At 37.2% G+C, this 23,383-nt stretch overlaps 1 pseudogene; it reads right to left on the bottom strand.

Annotated features, from left to right (window-relative positions):
* Positions 1-22,996: 22,996 nt before the first annotated feature.
* LOC132267764 (small nucleolar RNA R71) lies at positions 22,997-23,095 on the bottom strand (annotated as a pseudogene).
* Between the last annotated feature and the right edge of the window lie 288 nt (positions 23,096-23,383).

The raw sequence follows: 23,383 nt of genomic DNA, 5'->3' as shown, positions 1-23,383 counted from the left end.
TGACCACTCGTTTGAGGGTGGTAAGGTGTAGCAACCTTATGAATGACTGAATACTTAGCAAGGACGGATTTGAGATAACGATTTCGGAAATGAGATCCGCCATCACTAATGATTGCTCGGGGTGTACCAAAACGACTAAAGATGTGAGATTGAATGAAATGGATCACGACTTTATGATCATCGGTTTTGGTAGCCGCGGCTTCAACCCATTTAGACACATAATCCACCGCTACAAGGATGTACTCATAGCCATAAGAAGATGGAAATGGTCCCATGAAGTCAATCCCCCACACATCAAAAATTTCAACAATTAAAATGTTGGTGAGGGGCATCATGTCTCTTCGGGACATGGATCCAAGTTTTTGACATCGTTCACACGATTTGCAAAAATTGTATGCGTCCCGGAACAAGGTAGGCCAAAAGAATCCGCTTTGAAGGATTTTGTTAGCGGTCTTTTTGGCACTGAAATGGCCTCCACAAGCAAGAGTATGGCAAAAATTTAAAATGCTTGTGGCCTCGGTTTCAGGAATACATCGCCGGATGATTTGGTCCGGGCAATACTTGAATAATTCCGGATCTTCCCAAAAGAAATGCTTGACTTGGGAGAAAAACCGGTCCCTCTCTTGTTTGGACCAATGAGCTGGAATTTTGCCAACCGCAAGATAATTGACAATATCCGCAAACCACGGAAGAGTAGAATGTGAAACTTGAAGAAGTTGCTCATCCGGAAAGGAATCACGGATGGCTGCAAATTCTGAAGATTTCTCAATAAGTAAGCGAGAGAGATGATCGGCGACAACATTGTCGGTCCCTTTTTTGTCCCGGATGTCAATGTCAAACTCTTGAAGTAAGAGGATCCATCGAATTAAGCGGGGTTTTGTCTCTTTTTTCGCTAACAAATGCCTAAGAGCGGCATGATCTGAAAAGACGATGACCTTGGAGCCAAGAAGATAGGAGCGAAATTTATCCAAGGCGTACACCACAGCTAGCAATTCTTTTTCAGTGGTGGTGTAGTTCAATTGGGCATCGCAGAGAGTTTTGCTAGCATAATAAATGACATGCGGAAGTTTATCCACACGTTGGCCCAAAACCGCCCCTAATGCATAATCGGATGCATCACACATGATCTCAAAGGGAAGAGACCAATTAGGGGGTTTCATGATCGGGGCAGAGGAGAGGAGAATGCGAAGTTTGATGAAAGCTTCCATGCAAGCGTCATCAAAATTGAACGGAACATCCTTGGCTAAGAGATTACACAAGGGCCGTGAGATTTTGCTAAAATCTTTGATGAAGCGACGATAGAATCCGGCATGGCCAAGAAAAGAACGGATTTGACGGACGGAATTCGGAGGAGGAAGATTAGAGATTAACTCAACTTTTGCCTTGTCTACCTCGATTCCCCGCTTAGAAATGACATGTCCTAAAACAATGCCTTCTTGGACCATAAAGTGGCTTTTCTCCCAACTTAGAATGAGATTCGTCTCTTTGCATCTTTGGAGCACAAGAGATAAATTTTTGAGACACGAGTCAAAGGAGGAGCCAAATACGGAAAAGTCATCCATGAAAACTTCCAAGAACCGTTCAACCATATCGGAGAATATGGACATCATGCACCTTTGGAACGTTGCCGGTGCATTGCATAGACCAAAAGGCATGCGTCGATAGGCAAAAGTACCAAAGGGACATGTGAATGTTGTTTTCTCTTGATCTTGGGGGGCGATGGCCACTTGGTTATAGCCGGAATAACCATCAAGAAAACAATAGAAGCTTTGTCCGGCTAACCTTTCTAGGATTTGATCAATAAATGGGAGCGGGAAATGATCCTTCCTAGTTGATGAGTTGAGTTTACGATAGTCAATGCACACACGCCACCCGGTGGTGGTTCGTTGTGGCACGAGCTCGCCCGCTGAATTTTCAACAACGGTGAGCCCGGATTTCTTGGGGACAACTTGTGTGGGGCTCACCCACTTGCTATCAGAGATAGGATAGATGATTCCCGCATCTAGCAATTTGATCACCTCTTTCATGACCACTTCCTTCATGTTTGGATTTAACCGGCGCTGGACCTCTCTAGTAGGCTTTGCGTCATCCTCCATATGAATGCGGTGCATACAAATGGAGGGGTCAATTCCTTTCAAATCTGCCACTGTCCAACCAATAGCTTCTTTATGCTCTTGGAGCACCGCTAAAAGGTTGGTCTCTTGGTCTTTTTGAAGGTCCGAGGCAATAATGACCGGAAGGGTTTGCTTTGGACCAAGGAACACATACTTGAGATGGGCCGGGAGCGGCTTAAGCTCGAGTTGTGGCGGAGATAACAATGATGGGACCGGAGGAGTGGTGGAAAGTTGGGGAAGTGGTTCTTTTGGAATTTTCCACAGAAGTACATCCATGATAGCATTAATATCAAGCAAGGAATTGACTTCTTGAATGGCTTGATCAACATCAAAGTTTGAGAAGTCAAAATGAGACATGCAAGTTTCAAGGGGATCTTTGCTTAGGATGAAGGGGAGAGATTCTTCGACCACTTCATCAATGACATCCACAAGAAAACAATCATCCTCATTGGAGGGATGTTGAGTTGCATGAAAGATGTGGAGTTTGACTTGCATATTTCCAAAAGCAATGTCCATCACCCCGGTTCGGCAATTAATTGATGCATTAGCCGTAGCTAAAAATGGTCTACCAAGGATCACGGGAATGTGCTTTTTTGGGTCATGGACTGGTTCCGTATCAAGAACCACAAAATCTACCGGGAAGTAGAATTTGTCCACTTTGATGATGACGTCCTCAAGAATACCTCGTGGATGCTTGACCGATCTATCGGCAAGTTGCAAAACCACGGAAGTCGGCTTAAGATCGCCCAAACCAAGTTGTAGGTAGACCGAGTATGGAATTAAATTCACACTAGCTCCTAAGTCAAGGAGGGCCCTCTCGATTTTGCTGTCACCAATGACGCACGAGATTGTGGGGGCACCCGGATCCTTATACTTCGGGGGAGTGCTGTGCTGAATAATAGCACTAACATTTTCAGTCAACCTCACTTTTTTTGGCAAATGATTTTTAGAAGTGCGCTTTTGAGTGCACAAATCTTTGAGAAATTTTGCATAGGGAGGGATTTGCTTGATAGCATCCAACAGGGGCAAGTTAATCCTCACTTGCTTGAAGATTTCCTATATGTCTTGAATTTTACAATTCTTGTTCCCAAAGTGTGTCGACTCTTGAAGACGTTGAGGAAACGGAGCTTTTGGCTCATAAGTAGTTCCCCGGCAACGGCGCCAAAAATTGATCGGTTGGTCAATTAACATCAACCTTCGCAATAGCACGAATCATTGTAAAATAGGGCTATTGGTCGGGTAAGTCGAACCACAGGGACTTCGCTAGTCTAATACAACCTAAATGTCTAGAATCATTCTTAGAATGATGAAGGGTGTATAGAGGTTTTGTTGGATGTCACTTAAGCTAGGAAATTAAAAGTGCATAAAACAATAAATTGCAAGAATTCAAGGGAGTGAGTACAAGTAAAGAAGGCTAGGGAAATGAATCCACCTCCATCCCTATACACATGCTAGGTTAAGATTAATTTAAGGGGAAAACAACATATATGATAGTCATGATACATAACAATACTAGGTTGCTATAATATCCTTAAGAAGTTCATTTAATTAGAAAGGCAAGAATAAACCATCAAAGGTTCACATGATCAACTACCTAAACTAAAATGTAGCTTAGGACATGCTTACTAAGCCAAGGATTATCAAGCCCTAATTTAAATGGTGAATGCACATAAAGCTAAGAATCAAGTATAGCCCATTAAAGGGAAACCCTAAGCCATGAACTATCTAGGTTCTCCAACTCCATGCCATTAAAACCATTCCATGATCTAACTTCCATTGTCACCATGGAAGTGCAAGCAATATGATTAAGAAAAGCAACCATCCAAGACAAGATGAATAACTCACAATAATCATTTAAAACATTCAACATTCATTACAACAAAAATGAGGCTCTTGACCATGGAAAGACTATCAAAAATACATTGTAATCCCCAAAAATAAACTATACTAACACATGCTTACAAGGGAGGGGTTTCATCACCTCCCTAGATGAGGTTTAGTTACCCATTGGTGAACTAGAAGAAGGAAGAAGCATCATCCTCATCTCCATTTTCGAGCTCCTACTGTAGCACTCAAGAACACCTTTCTCCTTGCTCTCTTCTCTCTCCTTTCTCTTGCTCAAGATAAAGCTTAATGATATATGTGGCCTTTGGGTAGCCTTTTATGCTCCAACAATACCCTCTCTCCTCCAAGGAACACCTCCAACCACTTCATAAAGAAGGGAGATGGCATTGGGGAAACCAATGTGCAAGTGGGCTGAAATGAGCCATTTCCGAAGGGCATTCTGCCTGATTTTCGAGCACACGCTTGGTGACTTCGAGCACTCTAACTTAGTGCAATGTGCAACATGCTCCTCTTGCTCAGTGCTGACCTATTTTGGGAAAACTGCTATAACTTTGTGCCCCGAACTCCGAATAACGATATGTTTGAAGCTTTGGAGAGCTGATTCAGTGCTTTAAAAACTTCATGTTTTGATGAAGACCCAATTCTCAAGTCTGGTTGGTCGAAAATGGGGAGAAAGGCAGTACATCAGTGCTGCTAGGCAGTTCTGCGCACCTCTGTTGTGAAGATCATAACTCTCTGCTCCGAACTCCGAATGATGAACCACTTGAAGATTTGGAAAGCTGATTCAGAGTTCTAAATCTTTCATGTTATGAGGGAAGTCCAGTTCTCGAGTTTGGAAGGTCAAAATGGCAAGCAAAGTCCAGGCTCTACTGCTGCCAGAATTCAGCATTGGCACCTTTTGTTGCTCAGGATTCCACAAGGCCTTATTCTTGTTCCATTTTGGCCAATGAACCTGAAAATGCATAAAAACATAGAATTGGAGTTAATCTACATAAAATAATTAATAACTGGACTTTGTTAATGTAATTTAGGGCGCTTGAATGTACATTATTCGGCGCTTATCAGAGCTAAGTCAATCACAAAGTCTATCTCGTGACTATGTGGCAACCCTGGAATCTCCTGAAAAACATCTGAAAAGTCCTATACAATTGGTATATTATTCAATGACACAGTAACCTCCTCCTCCGTTTCCTCCTCCACATGAAACAAATAAGTGCTACTGCCCCTATTAAAATGTGGCATAGCGACGACGTACATATCCTGACTAGGTATGGTGAACACAATAGACCAATCAAAACAATTAACTTGGGTGTGGTAGTGCGAAAACCAGTCCATCCCAAGTATCACATCATAAGTGTGCATGTCTAGGACCACTAGATTGGCTAGAAATCTGAGCCTACAAATATCTAGTGTCACCAACTAAACTATCCAAACCAGAATGCTGAATATTCCGGAAAGCAAAACACGGAAAGTATACAAAATACTCCGAAACTACTCCCTTTTAGATTATCGTGCTATCCTGGGAATTCCTCCTCCGAAAACAAACCTACCATATTGATTTACACAAGTTCTTTTATAAGCTTCTTGGTAATCGTCCCGTCTCAACACAACGTCTATACAAGCAAATATTTGTTTGCCTGTCCAAAAATCAATCACTCCACTGTGATAATCCTTTATTATCGCAACATACACATTCCAATACAGTTTAATAAAACTATATGTGTATAAATCTCAAAAATTCTATCACAAAACACAATAAAAATAGCCAAAACCGCTAGTTTACTTTATTAAAAACTTTTCCAAACCATAAACTGTCAAACGAATAATCGTAAGATATTCCTTAACAAAATACTAGTGTACGTAATTAAATCCATACTATGCTTTTAGTAATATCTCCACTACTACTAGTAATAAAAATTACTCCTAGAAGAGCATTCTTCTTTGAACATCGGTGCCCTCCAGCTTGGATGCTCCGGTATCTCTTTCATCCTGATCTTCTTTGGGATCTTCCTCTCTGCTTGGCTAAGCTTCGAGTACCACCGAAGTTGTGTTAGATCCACAGTATGGTGGCCAATCTCGCACACCAGAATCCTTCCTTAACTTATACTCCGAAACAACACCTATTGGAACCAATTCATTGGTCTCCAATTCTGCCTTCTTGGTTGGCCTTCGCAGAGGAATCGTCGGAGTAACCTTCTTCTTCATTGGGTTCTTCTTTGCTTTCATTGCTAACCACATCCTTTTCCTAGTGCCAAACATTCTAAAATTATAGAATAAGATTGACATTAGTACATTCTAAGCGAACCATAAAGGAATACAATGAATCCTAAACTTAAGCTCTAATCAAGAGAAAACGCTACGCAGAAGTCTTAATACGCAACACCCAAGAGACACTTGAACCTGGAGTGCTCTGATACCAACTAATGTGATACCCCTAATTTTAAAAGGATAGTTTCGGTAGTTTATTTTATGGTTTAATGTAATTTTTGCACTTTTTATGTATTTATTTGGCTATTTTCTTATTGGTTTTAAGTGTTGTGAATTAATTGATTTAATTGTAGTGTGATGAGCACTGAAAAGTGCTCATTTAAACCCCTTAAGCTTAGGTATTCTACACCATTTATCTATCTTATTTTCCCGTTTTAGATTAATTTCGTGTTATTTCCATTTTCAGGTACTTATCCCCAAAATAAGCTAACTCAGCCAAATAAGAGCATAATTGAAGCAATTCTGGGATGAATCAAAGAAATGAGCAAAGTATAGCAAAAGGAAGCAAAGGGTGGAATTTCAACAACTTCAATCAATCTCAAGAAAAATTTGATCGATCCAACTTTCATCGATCTCAGCACTCTAAGATAGATCCAGGCCATGATGTTATCTTCAGAGATCCCAAAAGTTCGATCGATCCAACATCATTCTATAATTGATCGAACTTTCTTGTCCTTATCCACATGCCAGATCTTATCCAGCTATACCACCCTACCAACCACTTTTGTCCTTTTCCCAAAAATATCTTCAAAATATCTCAGATTTGTTTTTATCCAAAAAAGCGCCGCCATTGAGGATCGATCCAGCTTCAATTCGATAGATCTTAGCCATGTTCGATCGAATTTCACAAATCCCGAGAAAATCCAAATTCCAACTTATTAAAAGTTGTCTCATATCTAATCATTAGAGGATTATTGGTGTACGAGCCCAGCTCATTGGGGGTGATTTTTGACCTACCTATATAAGGAATATGAGCCACTTTTACACAAATACATATACTTAGAGAAGATAATACTTAGTGAGGAAGCAAAAGAGAGGAGGAGGCTAGGACACCATTAGAGACTCTTCATCAACCAAGGAGCAGATTTCTTCCATGGAGCTTGCCCTTGAGGGTTGGAGGACATCATCCATGAGTAGCTAGACATCCTCTTGGGGCTAGAGTTAGCCCTAAGCATGCTTTCTACTTCTTGAATTATGTATTTTTTGGGGGATTTGTATTGTGATACATGTGTTGACACTTTTATATATATAGATCTTGTTTATTCAATGATTTGTATGGTTTAATACTTCCAATTGATCATTTCATTCTATCCATATATCTATGTATGGTAGAATAGATGTTCATGTGTTTGTCTCTATTTCTTGTGTTATTGATGCATGTCTATGTGTATTGATGCTATAAATCTAGAGATTGTCAAGACATGGTGCTTAATGGAATGTTCTTATGATTTATTTGATGGTTCATACTCATTTCTTAATGGATTGTACCTCTCCCTTAGTTTAATTAGTTTAATTTCATGTCATTAGCTTAGTTGTAGTGTAGTTGTTAAATGGAAGGACAATCCATGCTTGTTGTTGATGTTCCAAACTTATGAAAGTAAGTAACATATATCTCTAACCTTGTGATATGTTTGGATTGTGAGCTTAAAGAAAGGACTAATGGCTTAATTTGATATGTTGTGTTATCCACCATGTTGTTTAGATAATATATGCTTAATTTGTTGTAATACCCCTAATTTCAAAAGGGATAAAAATGGAATTTAATTTTTATTTTTGTGCATTTTAAATTGATTTTGTATCTATATGCTTATGTGTCCAATTGTTTGTTTATTTTAATTCATTGTGTTATTTTTTTTTAATTTTTTGTTTATTTTTATTAAGGGTTTGTTTATTTTAATTAATTGTTTTATTTATTTTATGTGTTTTAAGTGATTCGTTGCTTGCTTATTTGATTTAATTAATGGGTTTTATTAAATTAATTATTTATTAAGTATTTAAATTTTTGAACAGGGTAATTATGTAATTTCCATTAACTGGGGTTTTAGATACGTTTTAGTTAGGGTTTTTTGGAGCCGTCTCATAAGCATCTGATATGTAACTAAACTGGGTTACTTTGTGGGCCGACGAAGTTAGGGCTCTGTGGATTAGGGTTTTAATCTTGCAATTATAAATACCTTAGTATATGTTAAACCTAGGGTTACATATTGTCGTAGCTTTTACACGGAAAAGTCTGCCAAATAGAGAGAGTTACAGAGGGAGTTTTGGTGAGAACAGAGCAGTTTGTGAGAATTTCGACTGGGGTTCCAAGGTTTAACCAAGGAGAAAGAAGGAGCAGAGGTTCCAGGAGGTTAGACAAGTTCAGTGGATGTCGAAAAAACTGAGACCAACGGCAACAAGTGTTTGTTTGCAAACCTATTCAGGCAAGTTCTATCTTCCTCTTTCCCTTTGGGCCGTGTTCTGTGCACCTAGATAATCTCTAGGGTTTAATCAAGCAGAAACTGGAATTGATATGTTTATTATGTGTTATATTGTTGGTCTGTATGTGTTGAAATCAATATCTGTTACAGTGTATGTAAGTGTTGTTTCAGTTTTCTATACTTTAAGCATATGGTTTCTATCGTAGCCTTAGTTTTTGCATTTGATTGCAACTCTTGTAGACGCAATATAGGAACTCTACTGGGGTTATACAAAACTCATAGGGATGTTATTATTCTGTCTTAAATACGTGTGCAATCTGTTCCATTTCTATTTCTGCATATAGTTTTAGTTTTGATACTAAAAGCTTGGTAAGTTCAACAGCAACCTTAAGCTTTGTAATTGATTTAAAGTACTGTAATCAAACCTTGGAGATGTTAATAGAGTGATAATAAACCCTTAAGATCAGTTTAAGAAATAAACAGAAGGGTAGGGACTGACCAGAGAATGAGCAGATAGGTAAAAACGGAGCAGAGATGAACTGGAGGCTCTCAAGAGGGAGAGAGCCGGCTCTAGAAAGTCAAGAACCGGCTCCTCTTCAGCAAGAGCCGGCTCCTAGGGAATTGGAGCCGGCTCCAATAGGAGAAGAGCTGGCTCTTCCATTCCAAGAGCCGGCTCCAATTTGTTTTACGTCCAGAAAGTGTTTTCTAGGGCTCTGTTTGGTGTTTTAAGCACTGTTTGAGCTTCTGAGTGATTCTAATGAACTGTAGGGACTTAACAGAGGATCTAAGTAATTAATTCTAAGTGATATTAAACTTATTGTTGCATAGTTTAAGTCTCTGAGACAAAGGATGTAGCAGTGTAAAAATATACAACGGTATATGCTACTAACAGAAGAAAGGAACTAAATGGCTTGATTAAATTTTAGAAATTTAATGAGACTTCACGGGGGGATTAAATAGTTAATTTTTGGGTGTTATTAAGACCCTAAATTAATTTAAGGTTAATTCTAAATTAATGGATCAAACTGTATAACACTTATGTACATTGTATACGGTTAGTGGATAGATGAAGTTTTAAATACTTAAGCTTATTTTCAGGCATTCCAGTGGGATTTAATATATTTATAAAATGGTTTTAAATATATTATAGGGTCGTTGATGTGTTAGATGTGATCTATGCAGGCTCTGGATGTTAGTTGTTGATTTATTAAATCATCTCCTGCAACTATATGGTTAATTGTTTGGATTTAAATTGCTGAAACATTTAAAAATCTTCTGTAATTATTTGGATATTGGTTTTGGATTTTAAATTATTGTACTATTATTTATAGCCTGTAATTTACATGGTTTTGGATTTAAGTTATTGGAATACTAAATGCTATTCTGCAATGATATGGATAGTTGGTTTTGGACTATAAATTACGTGCTTATTATTTATGCCTTGTAATTTACTTGGAATTATGTATTGGAACATAATTGCTGAATTCTTATACTTAATTCGGTCAATTATTTGGAATCATATATTGGATTATAATTGCTGAATTCTCATATTAAATTTGGCCAATTATTTAGAATTATGTATTGGATTTTAATTGCTGAATTCTCACATTAAAATTCTGTCAATTATCTGCGTTTGGTTTTGCATTGTAAAATACTTGCTTATCATTTGAATGTGGTAATTTACATAGATATGGAGGATTGTATGCACCGGTAATGGACGGTGGCATACTAAGTATGGTTTAGCTCAAAATGCTAATTCCTACCTTATGGATTTTAATTGGTGAACAGCTTTGCCTGTTCTATCAATTATATGGATTTTGTGGATTGTATGTACCGGTATGGGACGGTGACATACTAGGAACAGACTGATTCAAAATACTCAGTCCTACCTATTTTGGGAAGAAGGGTACGAATTATGAAAACATAATTCTCCTTATATTTAAGTCTGTGCAGTTGAATAAACTGAACGACTTACTGGATCTCTTATATAAGTCTGTGCAGCTGAATAAGCTGAACGATTTATTGGAGTTTCTATGGATGGATTTGAATGGACTTTAAATATATGGTTATGGTACCACGAGATGAGCTTGAGTCTCAGACTCGTTGGTTAGGACGCGTATATGCAGTGGATGCGTAGCTATCTATAGTAGGTTGAGGTGTACCCTGTTAGGTCTAGGTACTCATGCCCACCTTTGGGTGCGTTTTCGCATGTTACCTTCTATTCAGGTTGAGACCCCTATTGTAGTTCAGTGAATGTCCCATAGTGTGGATATTTATATGTATGGACTAGATAGATATTGTGAGGTATCTACGGTGTATCTGCGTATCGGGTCACTGTATGGATTGCAGTTAGATTAGAACTTGCTCGTGGGCCTGACCCACTCTTCTATTATTCTTTACAGGTGTTCGTTAGTTCCAGGCTGCAGAGCTTGATCGTGCTGAGCAGATACAGTTGTTCACTCCACCGATGACATAGGAGTATATTTTGTGTGTAGACTTGGGTTTTGCTTCCCGTCTTTTGAGTTCAGTGGGTTATTTTAGGGATCCACTAGATGGATTCCCGAGTTGTATTGGAGAACGATATGTGTTCGTGGGGAATCAGTTGTATCTGAAATATCTTATTTATCAATGGAGTTATTTTTCTGAGGTTTTCAAATATTGGATTACTCTTTTAGTTTTCATTTCAGCAAATTTTATTTATCTCTTTTGATATAATTATTCTGTGTTCGATTATTGCTAATTGTTTTGATATCCTCGGGTAATCGGGCGTGGGCCTGGCCAACCTGCATCCGGAAATCTGGGGGTATCACAGTTGGTATCAGAGCACTCCAGGTTCTAGTGTCCTTAGGAGTGTTTTCATTATAGGACTTCCGCGTTGCGTCTCTTAAAAACTTAGAGCCATATTAGGATTGGTTGTACTCTACTTACGGTTCGTTAGGAGGAACGGATGTCAATTATATTCCATAGTTATGGAATGGTTGACACTAGGATAAGGATGGGGTCCACGACGAAAGCAATACGGACCTAATGGAATAAAGGAGTATGTTGTCGATTTCTTTACAAGAAACAGAACTTAGGATTGAAGGCTTAGTTCGAAGATTAGCATTGCTTAGAAAGTATACGCCATGGAAGGATTAAGGTGTAGGTGGTAAGTCACCGTTTATTGGGACCAACACAATTTCAGTTGTGTTCAAAGAGGAGAGAAGCGAAGAGTGGGATTCTGAAGAGGATCCTGAGGAAGAAGATTTCGGCGTATCCAAGAAAAGGGATATTAAAATTTGAGGATGACGAATCGCACAAATGTGTTTTCATTCACAAGTAGTATAGTGAATGATACTGGTAGAGTTGGTGTGAACCAATCAACATATAGATGAATTTTCGTATCATGTCTTAAGGAGTTAAATGAAAAGTACTCTTTAGGAGTCTGGGAATCGGATGGAGTTCTTGTCAGAACAAAGATGTGATTTTATATCACATTCTGCAGCGTATAGGAATTAGGATGTAACGTGCTAAGTTGCTTTAATAAAGCCACGATAGACGGTTTGCGTATTAGGTGGATGAGGGTTAAGCCATTGGATATTTGCTTAAACAAACGATTGTGCAGTTAAGCTACGGCTAATGGATCAGTTTCAGGGTTGGATAATTACCAACGAAACTATGGAACAAACTTTTGCGAACTTGAGTTCAAATGAGGTTTTCTTCTTTGGAATGGAGAATATCTTAAAAAAAGGATTATATTTTGGTTGTTTTATGTGTTGTGTGTATCTACGTGTTTCATTTTGATTGTTATGTGTTTCGGTTTTGTTATTACATGTTTTATTTTTGTTAATTAGTTCGGATTGGGAGTATGGATTGGTTAGGGACACAAGTATGTGATCAATCAACTATTATTTTAATACATGGGTAATAACGCTATGTACGCTAGGATTTAGGAAGGTATGGTCATAGGATTAGGTAGAAATGCAAATTTCTAGCCAATCTATTAGACCTGGATCTGCATCAGTATGCGATGCTACTTGGGATGGGATAGTTAACCTATCATTACGTGTTGGATAGTTTTTGTGTGTCCTTTATATCGGACATATATATATATATATATTTTTTTTTTATTTTTGGAATGTGGTGGAGCCTATACACAGAGGCAAAGTCCACAACGGAACGGAAATGAATTTTAAAATATAATTCAACATTTCGTGAATTCCGAGGACGGAATTCCATTTGTTAGGGGGGAAGAATGTAATACCCCTAATTTCAAAAGGGATAAAAATGGAATTTAAATTTTATTTTTGTGCATTTTAAATTGATTTTGTATCTATATGCTTATGTGTCCAATTGTTTGTTTATTTTAATTCATTGTGTTATTTTTTTTAATTGTTTGTTTTTTTTAATTAAGGGTGTAATTCTTTATTTGTTTGTTTATTTTAATTAATTGTTTTATTTATTTTATGTGTTTTAAGTGATTCGTTGCTTGCTTATTTGATTTAATTAATGGGTTTTATTAAATTAATTATTTATTAAGTATTTAAATTTTTGAACAGGGTAATTATGTAATTTCCATTAACTGGGGTTTTAGATACGTTTTAGTTAGGGTTTTTTGGAGCCGTCTCATAAGCATCTGATATGTAACTAAACTGGGTTACTTTGTGGGCCGACGAAGTTAGGGCTCTGTGGATTAGGGTTTTAATCTTGCAATTATAAATACCTTAGTATATGTTAAACCTAGGGTTACATATTGTCGTAGCTTTTACACGGAAAAGTCTGCCAAATAGAGAGAGTTACAGAGGGAGTTTTGGTGAGAATAGAGCAGTTTGTGAGAATTTCGACTGGGGTTCCAAGGTTTAACCAAGGAGAAAGAAGGAGCAAAGGTTCTAGGAGGTTAGACAAGTTCAGTGGATGTCGAAAAAACTGAGACCAACGGCAACAAGGGTTTGTTTGCAAACATATTCAGGCAAGTTCTATCTTCCTCTTTCCCTTTGGGCCGTGTTCTGTGCACCTAGATAATCTCTAGGGTTTAATCAAGCAGAAACTGGAATTGAAATGTTTATTATGTGTTATATTGTTGGTCTGTATGTGTTGAAATCAATATCTGTTACAGTGTATGTAAGTGTTGCTTAAGTTTTCTATACTTTAAGCATATGGTTTCTATCGTAGCCTTAGTTTTTGCATTTGATTGCAACTCTTGTAGACGCAATATAGGAACTCTACTGGGGTTATACAAAACTCATAGGGATGTTATTATTCTATTTTAAATACGTGTGCAATCTGTTCCATTTCTATTTCTGCATATAGTTTTAGTTTTGATACTAAAAGCTTGGTAAGTTCAATAGCAACCTTAAGCTTTGTAATTGATTTAAAGTACTGTAATCAAACCTTGGAGATGTTAATAGAGTGATAATAAACCCTTAAGATCAGTTTAAGAAATAAACAGAAGGGTAGGGACTGACCAGAGAATGAGCAGATAGGTAAAAACGGAGCAGAGATGAACTGGAGGCTCTCAAGAGGGAGAGAGCCGGCTCTAGAAAGTCAAGAACCGGCTCCTCTTCAGCAAGAGCCGGCTCCTAGGGAATTGGAGCCGGCTCCAATAGGAGAAGAGCTGGCTCTTCCATTCCAAGAGCCGGCTCCAATTTGTTTTACGTCCAGAAAGTGTTTTCTAGGGCTCTGTTTGGTGTTTTAAGCACTGTTTGAGCTTCTGAGTGATTCTAATGAACTGTAGGGACTTAACAGAGGATCTAAGTAATTAATTCTAAGTGATATTAAACTTATTGTTGCATAGTTTAAGTCTCTGAGACAAAGGATGTAGCAGTGTAAAAATATACAACGGTATATGCTACTAACAGAAGAAAGGAACTAAATGGCTTGATTAAATTTTAGAAATTTAATGAGACTTCACGGGGGGATTAAATAGTTAATTTTTGGGTGTTATTAAGACCCTAAATTAATTTAAGGTTAATTCTAAATTAACGGATCAAACTGTATAACACTTATGTACATTGTATACGGTTAGTGGATAGATGAAGTTTTAAATACTTAAGCTTATTTTTAGGCATTCCAGTGGGATTTAATATATTTATAAAATGGTTTTAAATATATTATAGGGTCGTTGATGTGTTAGATGTGATCTATGCAGGCTCTGGATGTTAGTTGTTGATTTATTAAATCATCTCCTGCAACTATATGGTTAATTGTTTGGATTTAAATTGCTGAAACATTTAAAAATCTTCTGTAATTATTTGGATATTGGTTTTGGATTTTAAATTATTGTACTATTATTTATAGCCTGTAATTTACATGGTTTTGGATTTAAGTTATTGGAATACTAAATGCTATTCTGCAATGATATGGATAGTTGGTTTTGGACTATAAATTACGTGCTTATTATTTATGCCTTGTAATTTACTTGAAATTATGTATTGGAACATAATTACTGAATTCTTATACTTAATTCGGTCAATTATTTGGAATCATATATTGGATTATAATTGCTGAATTCTCATATTAAATTTGGCCAATTATTTAGAATTATGTATTGGATTTTAATTGCTGAATTCTCACATTAAAATTCTGTCAATTATCTGCGTTTGGTTTTGCATTGTAAAATACTTGCTTATCATTTGAATGTTGTAATTTACATGGATATGGAGGATTGTATGCACCGGTAATGGACGGTGGCATACTAAGTATGGTTTAGCTCAAAATGCTAATTCCTACCTTATGGATTTTAATTGGTGAACAGCTTTGCCTGTTCTATCAATTATATGGATTTTGTGGATTGTATGTACCGGTATGGGACGGTGACATACTAGGGACAGACTGATTCAAAATACTCAGTCCTACCTATTTTGGGAAGAAGTGTACGAATTATGAAAACATAATTCTCCTTATATTTAAGTCTGTGCAGTTGAATAAACTGAACGACTTACTGGATCTCTTATATAAGTCTGTGCAGCTGAATAAGCTGAACGATTTATTGGAGTTTCTATGGATGGATTTGAATGGACTTTAAATATATGGTTATGGTACCACGAGATGAGCTTGAGTCTCAGACTCGTTGGTTAGGACGCGTATATGCAGTGGATGCGTAGCTAGCTATAGTAGGTTGAGGTGTACCCTGTTAGGTCTAGGTACTCATGCCCACCTTTGGGTGCGTTTTCGCATGTTACCTTCTATTCAGGTTGAGACCCCTATTGTAGTTCAGTGAATGTCCCATAGTGTGGATATTTATATGTATGGACTAGATAGATATTGTGAGGTATCTACGGTGTATCTGCGTATCGGGTCACTGTATGGATTGCAGTTAGATTAGAACTTGCTCGTGGGCCTGACCCACTCTTCTATTATTCTTTACAGGTGTTCGTTATTTCCAGGCTGTAGAGCTTGATCGTGCTGAGCAGATACAGTTGTTCACTCCACCGATGACATAGGAGTATATTTTGTGTGTAGACTTGGGTTTTGCTTCCCGTCTTTTGAGTTCAGTGGGTTATTTTAGGGATCCACTAGATGGATTCCCGAGTTGTATTGGAGAACGATATGTGTTCGTGGGGAATCAGTTGTATCTGAAATATCTTATTTATCAATGGAGTTATTTTTCTGAGGTTTTCAAATATTGGATTACTCTTTTAGTTTTCATTTCAGCAAATTTTATTTATCTCTTTTGATATAATTATTCTGTGTTCGATTATTGCTAATTGTTTTGATATCCTCGGGTAATCGGGCGTGGGCCTGGCCAACCTGCATCCGGAAATCTGGGGGTATCACAGTTGGTATCAGAGCACTCCAGGTTCTAGTGTCCTTAGGAGTGTTTTCATTATAGGACTTCCGCGTTGCGTCTCTTAAAAACTTAGAGCCATATTAGGATTGGTTGTACTCTACTTACGGTTCGTTAGGAGGAACGGATGTCAATTATATTCCATAGTTATGGAATGGTTGACACTAGGATAAGGATGGGGTCCACGACGAAAGCAATACGGACCTAATGGAATAAAGGAGTATGTTGTCGATTTCTTTACAAGAAACAGAACTTAGGATTGAAGGCTTAGTTCGAAGATTAGCATTGCTTAGAAAGTATACGCCATGGAAGGATTAAGGTGTAGGTGGTAAGTCACCGTTTATTGGGACCAACACAATTTCAGTTGTGTTCAAAGAGGAGAGAAGCGAAGAGTGGGATTCTGAAGAGGATCCTGAGGAAGAAGATTTCGGCGTATCCAAGAAAAGGGATATTGAAATTTGAGGATGACGAATCGCACAAATGTGTTTTCATTCACAAGTAGTATAGTGAATGATACTGGTAGAGTTGGTGTGAACCAATCAACATATAGATGAATTTTCGTATCATGTCTTAAGGAGTTAAATGAAAAGTACTCTTTAGGAGTCTGGGAATCGGATGGAGTTCTTGTCAGAACAAAGATGTGATTTTATATCACATTCTGGAGCGTATAGGAATTAGGATGTAACGTGCTAAGTTGCTTTAATAAAGCCACGATAGACGGTTTGCGTATTAGGTGGATGAGGGTTAAGCCATTGGATATTTGCTTAAACAAACGATTGTGCAGTTAAGCTACGGCTAATGGATCAGTTTCAGGGTTGGATAATTACCAACGAAACTATGGAACAAACTTTTGCGAACTTGAGTTCAAAGGAGGTTTTCTTCTTTAGAATGGAGGATATCTTAAAAAAAGGATTATATTTTGGTTGTTTTATGTGTTGTGTGTATCTACGTGTTTCATTTTGATTGTTATGTGTTTCGGTTTTGTTATTACATGTTTTATTTTTGTTAATTAGTTCGGATTGGGAGTATAGATTGGTTAGGGACACAAGTATGTGATCAATCAACTATTATTTTAATACATGGGTAATAACGCTATGTACGCTAGGATTTAGGAAGGTATGGTCATAGGATTAGGTAGAAATGCAAATTTCTAGCCAATCTATTAGACCTGGATCTGCATCAGTATGGGATGCTACTTGGGATGGGATAGTTAACCTATCATTACGTGTTGGATAGTTTTTGTGTGTCCTTTATATCGGACATATATATATATATATATATATATTTTATTTTTGGAATGTGGTGGAGCCTATACACAGAGGCAAAGTCCACAACGGAACGGAAATGAATTTTAAAATATAATTCAACATTTCGTGAATTCCGAGGACGGAATTCCATTTGTTAGGGGGGAAGAATGTAATACCCCTAATTTCAAAAGGGATAAAAATGGAATTTAAATTTTATTTTTGTGCATTTTAAATTGATTTTGTATCTATATGCTTATGTGTCCAATTGTTTGTTTATTTTAATTCATTGTGTTATTTTTTTTAATTGTTTGTTTTTTTTAATTAAGGGTGTAATTCTTTATTTGTTTGTTTATTTTAATTAATTGTTTTATTTATTTTATGTGTTTTAAGTGATTCGTTGCTTGCTTATTTGATTTAATTAATGGGTTTTATTAAATTAATTATTTATTAAGTATTTAAATTTTTGAACAGGGTAATTATGTAATTTCCATTAACTGGGGTTTTAGATACGTTTTAGTTAGGGTTTTTTGGAGCCGTCTCATAAGCATCTGATATGTAACTAAACTGGGTTACTTTGTGGGCCGACGAAGTTAGGGCTCTGTGGATTAGGGTTTTAATCTTGCAATTATAAATACCTTAGTATATGTTAAACCTAGGGTTACATATTGTCGTAGCTTTTACACGGAAAAGTCTGCCAAATAGAGAGAGTTACAGAGGGAGTTTTGGTGAGAACAGAGCAGTTTGTGAGAATTTCGACTGGGGTTCCAAGGTTTAACCAAGGAGAAAGAAGGAGCAAAGGTTCTAGGAGGTTAGACAAGTTCAGTGGATGTCGAAAAAACTGAGACCAACGGCAACAAGGGTTTGTTTGCAAACATATTCAGGCAAGTTCTATCTTCCTCTTTCCCTTTGGGCCGTGTTCTGTGCACCTAGATAACCTCTAGGGTTTAATCAAGCAGAAACTGGAATTGATATGTTTATTATGTGTTATATTGTTGGTCTGTATGTGTTGAAATCAATATCTGTTACAGTGTATGTAAGTGTTGCTTAAGTTTTCTATACTTTAAGCATATGGTTTCTATCGTAGCCTTAGTTTTTGCATTTGATTGCAACTCTTGTAGACGCAATATAGGAACTCTACTGGGGTTATACAAAACTCATAGGGATGTTATTATTCTATTTTAAATATGTGAGCAATCTGTTCCATTTCTATTTCTGCATATAGTTTCAGTTTTGATACTAAAAGCTTGGTAAGTTCAATAGCAACCTTAAGCTTTGTAATTGATTTAAATTACTGTAATCAAACCTTGGAGATGTTAATAGAGTGATAATAAACCCTTAAGATCAGTTTAAGAAATAAACAGAAGGGTAGGGACTGACCAGAGAACGAGCAGATAGGTAAAAACGGAGCAGAGATGAACTGGAGGCTCTCAAGAGGGAGAGAGCCGGCTCTAGAAAGTCAAGAACCGGCTCCCCTTCAGCAAGAGCCGGCTCCTAGGGAATTGGAGCCGGCTCCAATAGGAGAAGAGCCGGCTCTTCCATTCCAAGAGCCGGCTCCAATTTGTTTTACGTCCAGAAAGTGTTTTCTAGGGCTCTGTTTGGTGTTTTAAGCACTGTTTGAGCTTCTGAGTGATTCTAATGAACTGTAGGGACTTAACAGAGGATCTAAGTAATTAATTCTAAGTGATATTAAACTTATTGTTGCATAGTTTAAGTCTCTGAGACAAAGGATGTAGCAGTGTAAAAATATACAACGGTATATGCTACTAACAGAAGAAAGGAACTAAATGGCTTGATTAAATTTTAGAAATTTAATGAGACTTCACGGGGGGATTAAATAGTTAATTTTTGGGTGTTATTAAGACCCTAAATTAATTTAAGGTTAATTCTAAATTAACGGATCAAACTGTATAACACTTATGTACATTGTATACGGTTAGTGGATAGATGAAGTTTTAAATACTTAAGCTTATTTTTAGGCATTCCAGTGGGATTTAATATATTTATAAAATGGTTTTAAATATATTATAGGGTCGTTGATGTGTTAGATGTGATCTATGCAGGCTCTGGATGTTAGTTGTTGATTTATTAAATCATCTCCTGCAACTATATGGTTAATTGTTTGGATTTAAATTGCTGAAACATTTAAAAATCTTCTGTAATTATTTGGATATTGGTTTTGGATTTTAAATTATTGTACTATTATTTATAGCCTGTAATTTACATGGTTTTGGATTTAAGTTATTGGAATACTAAATGCTATTCTGCAATGATATGGATAGTTGGTTTTGGACTATAAATTACGTGCTTATTATTTATGCCTTGTAATTTACTTGGAATTATGTATTGGAACATAATTGCTGAATTCTTATACTTAATTCGGTCAATTATTTGGAATCATATATTGGATTATAATTGCTGAATTCTCATATTAAATTTGGCCAATTATTTAGAATTATGTATTGGATTTTAATTGCTGAATTCTCACATTAAAATTCTGTCAATTATCTGCGTTTGGTTTTGCATTGTAAAATACTTGCTTATCATTTGAATGTTGTAATTTACATGGATATGGAGGATTGTATGCACCGGTAATGGACGGTGGCATACTAAGTATGGTTTAGCTCAAAATGCTAATTCCTACCTTATGGATTTTAATTGGTGAACAGCTTTGCCTGTTCTATCAATTATATGGATTTTGTGGATTGTATGTACCGGTATGGGACGGTGACATACTAGGGACAGACTGATTCAAAATACTCAGTCCTACCTATTTTGGGAAGAAGGGTACGAATTATGAAAACATAATTCTCCTTATATTTAAGTCTGTGCAGTTGAATAAACTGAACGACTTACTGGATCTCTTATATAAGTCTGTGCAGCTGAATAAGCTGAACGATTTATTGGAGTTTCTATGGATGGATTTGAATGGACTTTAAATATATGGTTATGGTACCACGAGATGAGCTTGAGTCTCAGACTCGTTGGTTAGGACGCGTATATGCAGTGGATGCGTAGCTAGCTATAGTAGGTTGAGGTGTACCCTGTTAGGTCTAGGTACTCATGCCCACCTTTGGGTGCGTTTTCGCATGTTACCTTCTATTCAGGTTGAGACCCCTATTGTAGTTCAGTGAATGTCCCATAGTGTGGATATTTATATGTATGGACTAGATAGATATTGTGAGGTATCTACGGTGTATCTGCGTATCGGGTCACTGTATGGATTGCAGTTAGATTAGAACTTGCTCGTGGGCCTGACCCACTCTTCTATTATTCTTTACAGGTGTTCGTTATTTCCAGGCTGCAGAGCTTGATCGTGCTGAGCAGATACAGTTGTTCACTCCACCGATGACATAGGAGTATATTTTGTGTGTAGACTTGGGTTTTGCTTCCCGTCTTTTGAGTTCAGTGGGTTATTTTAGGGGTCCACTAGATAGATTCCCGAGTTGTATTGGAGAACGATATGTGTTCGTGGGGAATCAGTTGTATCTGAAATATCTTATTTATTAGTGGATTTATTTTTCTGAGGTTTTCAAATATTAGATTACTCTTTTAGTTTTCATTTCAGCAAATTTTATTTATCTCTTTTGATATAATTATTCTGTGTTCGATTATTGCTAATTGTTTTGATATCCTCGGGTAATCGGGCGTGGGCCTGGCCAACCCGCATCCGGAAATCTGGGGGTATCACATTTGTCATCCATACTTATTGGAACAACCACACACACACACTTGTTGCAATACATGTTTTTCCCATCATTAATCATTCATTAAAGGTGTAGAAAAGTATGCTTGGTGGTGATCTCTAAACCCTAAGATCTCTCTCTCTCTTTTATTCTCCTTATTGCATTATTGCTTACTTTAGTTTAAATTGCTTCTTAGTGTAATTCAACCACCAACCACTATTTTGATCACTCGACCTACTAACCCTAATCTTGATTCCTTAACCTAATATGACCCTCAATCCCTTGGGACGATCCCTTTTCACTCATACTACATAGTATAGGTGTTAAGCGGTTTATAAATTTAAATTATGGTGCCCACTTGACACTAATTTCCAAACTCAAAGTGTTGTGCATTATTTTGTGCGCACGCACGGGAAGCCACCATAGTTTTTGGAGCCATTACCGGGGTTTGATTGAAGGCAACGTCGTATTTGTGGAATCAATTAGGAATTAGTACTCTTTTGATCGTGTCTTTACTATGTTTTCAATTTTTGCTACTTATTGTGTTTGTTCTTGTTTGACTAGGAGCATTGGGCTAAGAAGGTGAGCAAAGGAGTATTCCAAGCAAAGGAGCTGAACAAGCAAGGAAAAAGACAAAAAAAAAAATCATAAAAAAATTGCTAAGCTAAAAGCTACAAATTTGGAGTTGAAGTGCTAAAGGACCTTTGTGAGCTTTTTCTTACTCAAACCCTTAGTTAAATTGTCGGCCCGCGTAGAGGTTTATAATTTAATTCTTAGATAAATCGTGAGCCCACGTGGAGGCAATATACTTATCTTGCATATTGTTGTTAAAGCATGGGAGTATGGGAACATTGTATGTGGAGGAAGGTTGTTGATTATTGATTTGTTGTGAAGATGAAGTGTTTGTCATTATTTCTTGTTGTGTTGCATTGTGCATGCATGGTTGTAGATCATTGAGACCCACTCTTGTCCCTTTAAATTTTCATCTTGAATCCATTGTTCGAAACCCTAGGGGAAAAGGTAGTTCTAGTCAATCTATTTCATCAATGGAAGTAAACAATGAGGACCATGTGGAGGACCTTAGTCATATAAACCAACAAGGTATCCTCCACCCCAATGTGCATCATGATAACATGTAAGTTCCATTAGGCATGCCGAGGCCATTCGTTTATCCACCACAACAACAAGGCCAAGTTCCATTGGGAATGCCAAGGCCAATCTATGCTGCACCACTTCCCATCATTCAAGGCAATCAAGGTGCCCATGTTGCACCTCCAATTATTAATCCTCCCCTTGCTTTAAGAAATCACTATGTGCCTAATGAATATAATGCACCCACATGCATTCAATTGCCACCATTTAGAACACACCACTGTGAAATCAAGCCACAAGCCATACAAATGCTTCCTAACTATCATGGACTTCCAAGTGAAGAACCTTACAAGCATTTGGATGAGTTTCTTGAAGTATGTTCCACCGTAAAATACACGGACATGGCAGAAGAGGTCTTAAGGCTCAAACTTTTTCCATTTACCCTTAAAGACAAGGCAAAATATTGGTTTAACAATCTTAGGCCTTTTTCAATAACTTCTTAGGCGGAAATGCAACAAGAGTTCTTAAAGAAGTACTATCAGGTTTCTAAAACCAATGCCATGAGAAATTCAATTAGGGAATTTTCACATGGGGATGGGGAAACATTTCATGAGGCATGGGAATGCTTTAATGAATTGCTTAGGAAGTGTCCACATCATGACATACCCAAATGACAATTAGTTCAATATTTCTTTGAGAACTTATCGGGCAATTATAAGGGCATGGTTGATGCTTCCATGGGTGGCTCTTACATTGATAGGCATGAGGATGACATGTGGCGTCTTTATGAGAGCATGAGTGAAAATTCTTTTCAACGTACTTTATCTTCGAAGAATGGTAGAAATTCTAGTGGTAGGAAGAGTGTTGGCTTACATCAAGTCGACTACTCCAATGATATTGCCGCCGAAATGAGATCATTATCTTAAAGGTTTGATCAATTTTTGATCAACCA

The sequence above is a fragment of the Cornus florida genome, unplaced genomic scaffold, assembly GCF_030987335.1.
Source record: "Cornus florida cultivar Cherokee Brave unplaced genomic scaffold, ASM3098733v1 CherokeeBrave_3.0.0_Hap2_Chr07, whole genome shotgun sequence".
Classification (NCBI taxonomy): domain Eukaryota; kingdom Viridiplantae; phylum Streptophyta; class Magnoliopsida; order Cornales; family Cornaceae; genus Cornus; species Cornus florida.
The sequence above is the reverse complement of the archived record's forward strand: the minus strand, read 5'-3'. Positions and strand labels throughout refer to the sequence as shown.